This window comes from Mustela putorius, unplaced genomic scaffold (genome assembly GCF_011764305.1).
Source record: "Mustela putorius furo isolate JIRA1106 unplaced genomic scaffold, ASM1176430v1.1 tig00000179_pilon_pilon_pilon, whole genome shotgun sequence".
NCBI lineage: Eukaryota > Metazoa > Chordata > Mammalia > Carnivora > Mustelidae > Mustela > Mustela putorius.
The window spans coordinates 2,039,519-2,047,379 of NW_025421305.1; the positions used below are offsets into that span (position 1 = coordinate 2,039,519).

The 7,861-nt window shown below is 41.2% G+C and overlaps 1 long non-coding RNA gene across 1 annotated transcript; it reads left to right on the forward strand.

The window, feature by feature from the left end:
* The first annotated feature begins 645 nt into the window (after nt 1–645).
* LOC106003991 lies at nt 646–7,645 on the forward strand. Its single transcript, XR_006605737.1, has 3 exons — nt 646–901; nt 6,416–6,540; nt 6,662–7,645. It is a non-coding gene; the product is annotated as an uncharacterized LOC106003991 (long non-coding RNA).
* Nucleotides 7,646–7,861: the final 216 nt, after the last annotated feature.

Below are 7,861 nucleotides of genomic sequence, written 5' to 3' on the forward strand. Positions count from 1 at the left end.
TTTTTTGGCCACTTTTCCTACCCCCTACCTTCTTGCATCTGATCTCTCAACTTTCCCTTAGACCTGCTTCAATTTCTACTTCTCATTAAAACTTTCTGTAACTTTCCATTCCTTTTGCCCCTCTCTAGTCTTTCCCCTCCCACTAATATAAATTTTCAGGACTTAAATCAAGACTTTTCTCTTCAAGGCAGCATGTGAACTTTAGTTAATCCTGGGTGTACGCTCTTTTATTACCACTGCTCTATAAGGCAGGGAGGAGACTGAGACTTGCCGAGCTCCCAGAGGGGTCAATTTGGTGTCTGAACCAGAAGTCTGATACGGCTTATGCTTAGTTCTTTATTAAGACCGGGAGATAAAGGCTCTCTCTCGCATAATAGTTCTCTGGATTTATACAATGCCCTTTCCCTGAGGATCCGAAAGCATCCGAACTCAATTTGCCAACCACCTCAGTGCCCAAGGAAATAAATGCTTACCCGGATACCTGTTTGCTAAACACAATCAGAATATGTCAAACGGGGCTTCGCCAGTGGAACCAAAACGAGTGTTAATAGTCTCCCTCTTCCTTTCTTTCATTTTTATTGAGATCTTGCAGGGAATCTGTGTTTTTAAGAGAACTCTGCATTCGTACTTAATGCGGGCAGAGGCTTGTTTCCTGGGCAGAGCTGCATGGTATGCAAATCAGCAGCTCTGGGAGATAAAAATCTCACAGGCTGAATGGATTTTCTGCGGGCCAAAGGGCATTTACAAATTAATTGCAAAGCTGCCCTCTGACACTGTTGTGAAGTAGGTTAGCAACTGGCCCAAAGTCACATTGCTTCTGAATCGCCGGCCCGAGAGAGGAGCCTCTTCCCTGGAAGCCTTCCCAGCGCTCCACACTTGGCTGTCTGGTTTCTCCTCACCAGTGAGTCATACCCACGGACGTGCTCCCAGAATGGTTTCAGCTGCGACTGGCAGCAGTTCACTGTCCCGAAAAGGCAGGCAGTCCCCTCCCCGCCGCCCGACTCTGCTACTGAGCGGCGCGCAGGCCCGTTCCGTTTGCCTCTGGGGAGGGAAGTTTGGGTTTCCTCCGTGGCGAGGGTGCCCCGGAGGCTGTCTGCGATGAAAACGGTGGAAGTTCCGCCTCTTTTAGGGAGGTGACACGCCCCCGGCGCGAGCACCTTGCACCGTCGCCGCCGGAGAAGGGCTGAGTGGCAAAGTGAGGGATGAGGCTAGTCTCGCTCCCGGGCGGTACGTGCCCGAGCCTCTGTTTGACCTCCCCGTGGCTGCTGTATAAGGCATCCCCAAACTTGGTGGCTTCAATCACGAGAAGTCCGTTCTCCCACAATTCTGCAGGCCAGAGGTCCCAAATCAGGCTCACTGGGCTGAAAACGATGTCGACGGGGCGGGCCCCCTTTGGAGGCGCTGGGGGACCAGCCATTCCCTGCGTCTTCCAGCCTCTGGTGATGCAGAGGTTCCTTGGCCTGTGGCCGCATGGCCGCTTTCTCTGCCTCTGTGGCCTGGTTACCTTCTCCTCTTCTGTATCGAATCTCTTGCGGATTCAATACAGAATTGCAGTGAGGACCCGCCCTGATAACCCGGGGACATCTTCCCATCTCAAGAACTTTGAACTTAAGTCACATCTGCAGAGATGCTTTTTCCACAGAAGGTAACATTCACAAGGGCCCTTATAGTCTTCCAAGGTAGGGTGCTAGATCAAGGGAGGTGTTTGTCTAATTTCTAACCTCTCTAAAAAGAGCGTGGGGTTGTTTTTTGTTTTTTTTTTTAAACAGAGTTTTACCTCAAAAATGTAAGCCAATTTCTTTCTTTTTAAAAAATTTTATTTATTTATTTGACAGAAATCACAAATAGGCAGAGAGATAGGCAGAGAGAGAGAGAAGGGAAGCAGGTTCCCTGCTTAGCAGAGAGCCAATGTGGGGCTCGAACCCATGACTCTGAGGTCATGACCTGAGCGGAAGGCAGAGGCTTTAACCCACTGAGCCACCCAGGTACCCCTAAACCAATTTCTTTCTTTAGGGATGCAATACCAATGAATACTGCTCAGAGAAACTTAAAATACCCCTGGTGTTTATTGTACAGTTCTGATGTATTGGTTGGAGAATTTTCTAGTTTGGTCATACAGTTGTTTTTCCTAGACTCAAACCTATTAATATGCATTTACTGGACTAGTACTTTTTGATCATTCAGAGAAGGGGCAGTATAAAAATAAAGTTCTTTGAGTATTATGCAGCTTGGTTTGTTATGTGGGGACTGGGGAAGATTTTTCTTTATGAGCAACTCCCTTGCCTCGTTTCCCTTCTTGTTATGTAACTGATATTTTTAGTACCCCATGGCATTTATACCTTATCAGAAGTCTGTGTTACTTTTATTTCCTTAAAGGAGACTATCAGGGTGGTATGTTTGTTTTATTTTTTATTTTGTTTGCATTTTTAAAAATTAACTAATTTTAAATTGAAACATAGTTGACATATAATATAATATAATATGTTTTAAGTACACAACATAGTGATTCAACAGTTCCGTACATTATGCAGTGCTCACTGAGATAAGTCTAGTCGTCCTCTGTCACCATACAAAGGTATTATAATATTGTTGACTATATTTTCTATGCTGTATTTTACTTCCCGATGACTTACTTCTTTTATAGCTGGAAGTTTGTGCTTCTTAATCTCTTTCAGCTATTTTGCCTACCTTCCAATCCCCCCCTTGCCCCCCCCCCGCCCACCACAACCATGGGTTCTCTGTATTTATGACAGTTTCTGTTTTGCTTTGTTTGTTCTTTTGTGTTGTTTTTTAGATTCCACATATAAGTGAAATCATATGATATTTCTTTGTCTCTGCCTCATTTCACTTAGCATAATAAAGGTGGTATGTTTAGATTTTCATTGTTATTCCTCTTTGCCTTCTCAAGGCACAAAGAACTTTTTTCCTATGTTTTTTATTGTTGTTGTTTGTTTCATGGCTGATATAATAAAAAGGAGACTGGGTAATGCTTGGGACATTTTGAAATTTGCTTGTCTTTATCTTTGGGTGAGACATCTCTTAGAAGGGAACCGTACTTTCCATATAGATTTCATGCAAATGTGAGAAGAATTTAAATTTAGTCTCAGATTTTGGAGGAAAAAAACTGAAAGGCTTATGATTAGTCTTGAAGTTTGTTTGAATTATAGGTTCAAAGAAAGAATCATGAGACATGAACTTATATATGAAATAATAATTATAGCAACTCCTTTTGTTTTGAGCAGAAATAGCAACATTAAATTCAGAAACACATCAGATTCACCGAGGCATGTATGGCTGGCTTATGAACTATTAGTACTTACATGGGGAATAATAATAAAAACAAATATCAGTTCTTTTTTTTTTTTTTTAAGATATATTTATGTATTTTGAGAGAGCGCATGCATCCTCATGGCCATTGGATAGCAGGGAGGGGCAAAGGGAGATGGAGAGAGACTCCTCTAGGGACTCCCTGCGAGCGGAAAGCCCGATTTAGGACTTAATCCCAGGACTCTGAGATCATGACCTTAGCCAAAATAAAAGACTCAGCCACCCAACCTACTGAGGCACCCAGGTGCCCCTCAGTTATTATTATTCTTAACTTTTCAGATATTTTTCATTCAACGTCCTAGGTACAATGTTGAACATTCCGTTTTCCTAAACCAATGAAAAGATACCTGCTAAATGGATAAAAAATTTCATTTCTTCTATCAGTATTCTTACCCTACCAATAGAAACAGCTAGATGTAGCCCACCCAGCTACTTTGGATGACTTCATACGAAGTGTGACCAACATCATTGTTTAAGTTCCATAGATCATATAAAAAATAAAAAAAGAAGAAGAAGAAGAACAGAAAAGAGAGGGAGAGAGAGAGAGAGACAGGGTATAAGGAACATTTTTAAATTCCCACACCTACATATCAAGCTTCTTTACAGCTTTTTTCTCCTTGATACCATCCCAATTTATCCAGGTCTTTCCATGTCATCACTGCTTTCTTGAGTTAGGCCATCATTGCCTCTTGCCAAGGTTATCAGAACAATCTCCCAACTGTCTCAATTCTTGTCTTTTTCTACACTAGTAGCCTATGGTCTTTCTAAAATCCAAACTATGTGATTAAAACTTGTCAGTACCACCCACAGTCCTTAGGATAAAATCCAACTCCTACCTGTCCTATCAGAATTTTCATGATCCTGTTTATCTTTTCAGACTCTTCTCCTATCTCTTCTCCTATCACAGTATATATTACAAGATACTGATATGTTTATCAATCTCTTCAAAATACGCTTTTCCTTGCTTTTGCAGATACTGTTCCCTCAGATAGGAAAATCTTGTCTCTCTGTCCCTTTTTTTTTTTTTTTTAAGATTTTATTTATTTATTTGACAGACAGAGACCACAAGTAGGCAGAGAGGCAGAGAGAGAGGGGGAAGCATGTTCCCTGCTGAGCAGAGAGCCCAATGTGGGGCTCGATCCCAGGACCCTGAGATCATGACCCGAGCCAAAGGCCGAGGCTTTAACGCACTGAGCCACCCAGGCGCCCCTGTCCCATCTTTCTTTATCCCATCGCTCCACCACTCTTCTTTGCTTGATTAACTCAGTTTAGCAATGACCTTCACCTAGAAGTCCTTACCAAAACCTCCTTCCCCAGATTAGGGCATTTTCTCTCTCCACCTGCTTCTTCAATTTAGTTCTTATCACACCTTGATTTTGTCTCTCTCTCTCTCTCTCTCTTTATTTTTAAATTTACCTGCTAAAGCTTCAGGGCAAGGAACGCATTTTGTTAACCATTGTGTTCATATAATAGGCATGCAATAAACATTTATTGACTGAATGAAGAACCCTAGTCAAATAGGTTTGTCAGGAAAATGAAAACAGACAAGGAAAAGACAAAACAGATGCTGAGTGGAAATGTCAGCAGTTACATATTTGCTATCCCTGGGAGGAACTTTAATTTTCTTTGTTCTCCTTTCTTCTCCAGGAGAACTTTGCAGAACAAAACTTCTTGTTTTCTTACAACTTATTTATCATCTATCACTCTAAACTGGTCTTAAGAGATGATATGGTACCACTATAACCTCTTCCTCTAGCTTTACCTTATTTAACCACAGTGATTTTTTGGAAGTATTTTGTGTATTCTTGTTTTTTCCTATAAGAATTTTTTGAAGGAACTTTGACTTTCATCAGAGAAAAAGATAGACTCTAGTTTGGTTTTTAGAATGTTGTATTTCATGATGGTGACCATGATTATGAAACACAGCTGCCCAGAGAGGAGGCAGCAACCAGACAATGTACTGAAGGAACGTGACACTTTTTCAGTGGTATTGCACCTTTTAATTGAGTGGTAGACATACTCTGACTTCCTAATTCTACAAGCCTTAAGCCAAAATGAAGAAAGTCAAGTATTTAATAAAACATGGCTTTCCTTAAAAGATTAGTTTTTACTGTTTCCTAACAACTTAAAATGCAACTTAGAATGAACCCTCTAGTTATTGAATTGTTTCTGAAGGCCTAGTAAAACAAAGTAATGAGCAGGAAGACAAAGGAATAGATGCTCAACCTTCTGTCCACTCCACCCTGTGGATCTGTTGGACATTTCTTAATGAATGTTCTGTTGAAGAACTCATCAAGTAAAATATCGAGCTTGCTTTTTCTTCCTTCCCTCCATTCCTTCCTTTCTTTTGTTCTTTTGTCATTTACTGAATGTATGTGTCATTCAATCCTACTTCCAGAGATGAAGACCTGTGAACCAATTAGGAACTTGGCATTTATGTGGAAAGAAAGAGGGGAGCCACTATTATGAAGCAGTTTGATAAATGCAGTGTTAGTGATAATGCATATTGGAAGAGTCGACTACTCAGTCTGGGCTCAGTGGTGTGATGAGAAGGAGGCAAGAAGGTTAGAAAAAGGCTATTTGGAGGAAGGGGGTTATCAGCTGATACTTGGGAATATAGGTTATTATAGGAAATACAACAAAGTGGAAAAAAAGAACAAAGAGAAGGGGCAAAGACACAGTACAAATGTGAGAAAACAGAAGAGAATACTCAGGCACCTGCAAATAGTTTGGTGTCTCTGGACTTCGAGCTTGCATGATAATTAAGCAGGGATCAATGGGGCTGTGGCAGACAGGACCCAGCGTCGGAGAAATGGGCAGGGCCAGATGTAAAAGGGCTTTGTACTGGTCAAAATACATTTTTGAGCACAGATGGATTGCTAGGCATTGGCAATACGCAAATAAATTAGAGAAGGTCCCTGCCATAAATGAACCCCAAAGTTCATAGACTAGGAAGATATGACAACAAATAAGGGATTTGCAATAACTTCAATACTGACAAGTACTTGGATATTATTCAATGACTGGGAGCATGTGGAGAGTTTTAAGTGTCAGCAGAATGTGATTACCTTGTGTTTGTGTTTTACAGCATTGTACGAATGAAATGGAAGGTTGTGAAGCCAAAGATTAAGACGTCACTTAGGAGATTCTACTACACTGATCCGGGGGAGATTCGAAGAAACCGTCAGTGGGGACCGGCGAGTGGTGAAAGAGGTGTGCTGCAGCTTCTATTGAGTGACTGAGTGTCATTAGCCAACAGAAGGGGACACAGAGTTAACTGTTTTATTCCTCTAAGTCTTTTATTCAGCCCCCTTTTATTCCTTTCCTTTCTCAGGTGATCTGCCTTCACTGAGGCTCTGGAACTTGATCATCATCTGTAATTTTTTGCTCTCTCTCATCACCAAGTTGCAGCAATTTCATCCTCGAAATGACACTTGAATCCATCACTTCCTTTCTATTTCAGTCATCACAATTCTGGGTCAGGCTCCCATTATCTCTGACTTAGATGACTGCAAAAGCTTTTTAACCAGTCTTTCTCTCTCCAGTCTTTTCTCACTGCTTTTGGAGTTTTCTAGACTGTATGTGTATCTGATCATATCACGGTCCCGCTCAAAAACTTCAAACTCATTATTGCTTATAAGAACCACCTGCCATGATGGGATGTAGACAACACATGGGGTGGTGCAAAGGACTGGTTTGAATGGTGGAAGCTTTGGATTCACTTATGGCCAGGTCTAGTTATCCTTGTGATCGTACGAGTTTCTCTAGCGACTTCTTGCTTCTTCAACTATAAAACAGTAGAGTATAAATAGATGTTCTTACAGGTCCTCTCCAGTTGTAGGTATCTCAGTGGCCACATTTCCACTTTTCTAGCCTCCTACTTTACCGGTCAGTCTTGACTTCCAGCAGTATAACTGTGGTACCATAAACACATTCTGCGCTCTCTTGTGTGTCATGGCTTCACAATCACATTTGTTTAACAAGTGCTTCCTTTCCTACCTGTCACTGATTTCCCCTGTTGAAATCTTACTCATCTCTCAAGACCCACATCAGATTCAGCCTTCTCCACCAGTCCTCTCATGATCTCTTCCGTTGAAATAAATCATTCCCTTGTAGATGCTCTCGGAGCATTTTCTTTATAAATCTTTGGTGGTTTTCTGCAGTTGTCCAAGTAGCTATTTCTTTCTTGCCAGTGTACTTTAAAATCCTTAAGGGGGAGGGTGCATGTGTATTCTTATTTATATGTCTCCATCTTGACACTTAACACCTGGCAAGATCTCAGTTGATAAATGTTGCTTAACTGAATGGACATAATAAACACGCTATTCATAAAGGAGTGTTGTATTTCAGCGTGGTCACTTTGGGGGCCCTCATTCATCAGACCTGACTGATGGATTTCTATATGAATTCTGGAAGTTTTCGAAAAATCACATTTGGCATCAAGGGACAAATACTTAGAGAGTGGATGTATTCTAATTTTTAAATTAGATTCCAAAGTAAAACACCAAAAAGTCTAGCACAGTAGAAGAATGCT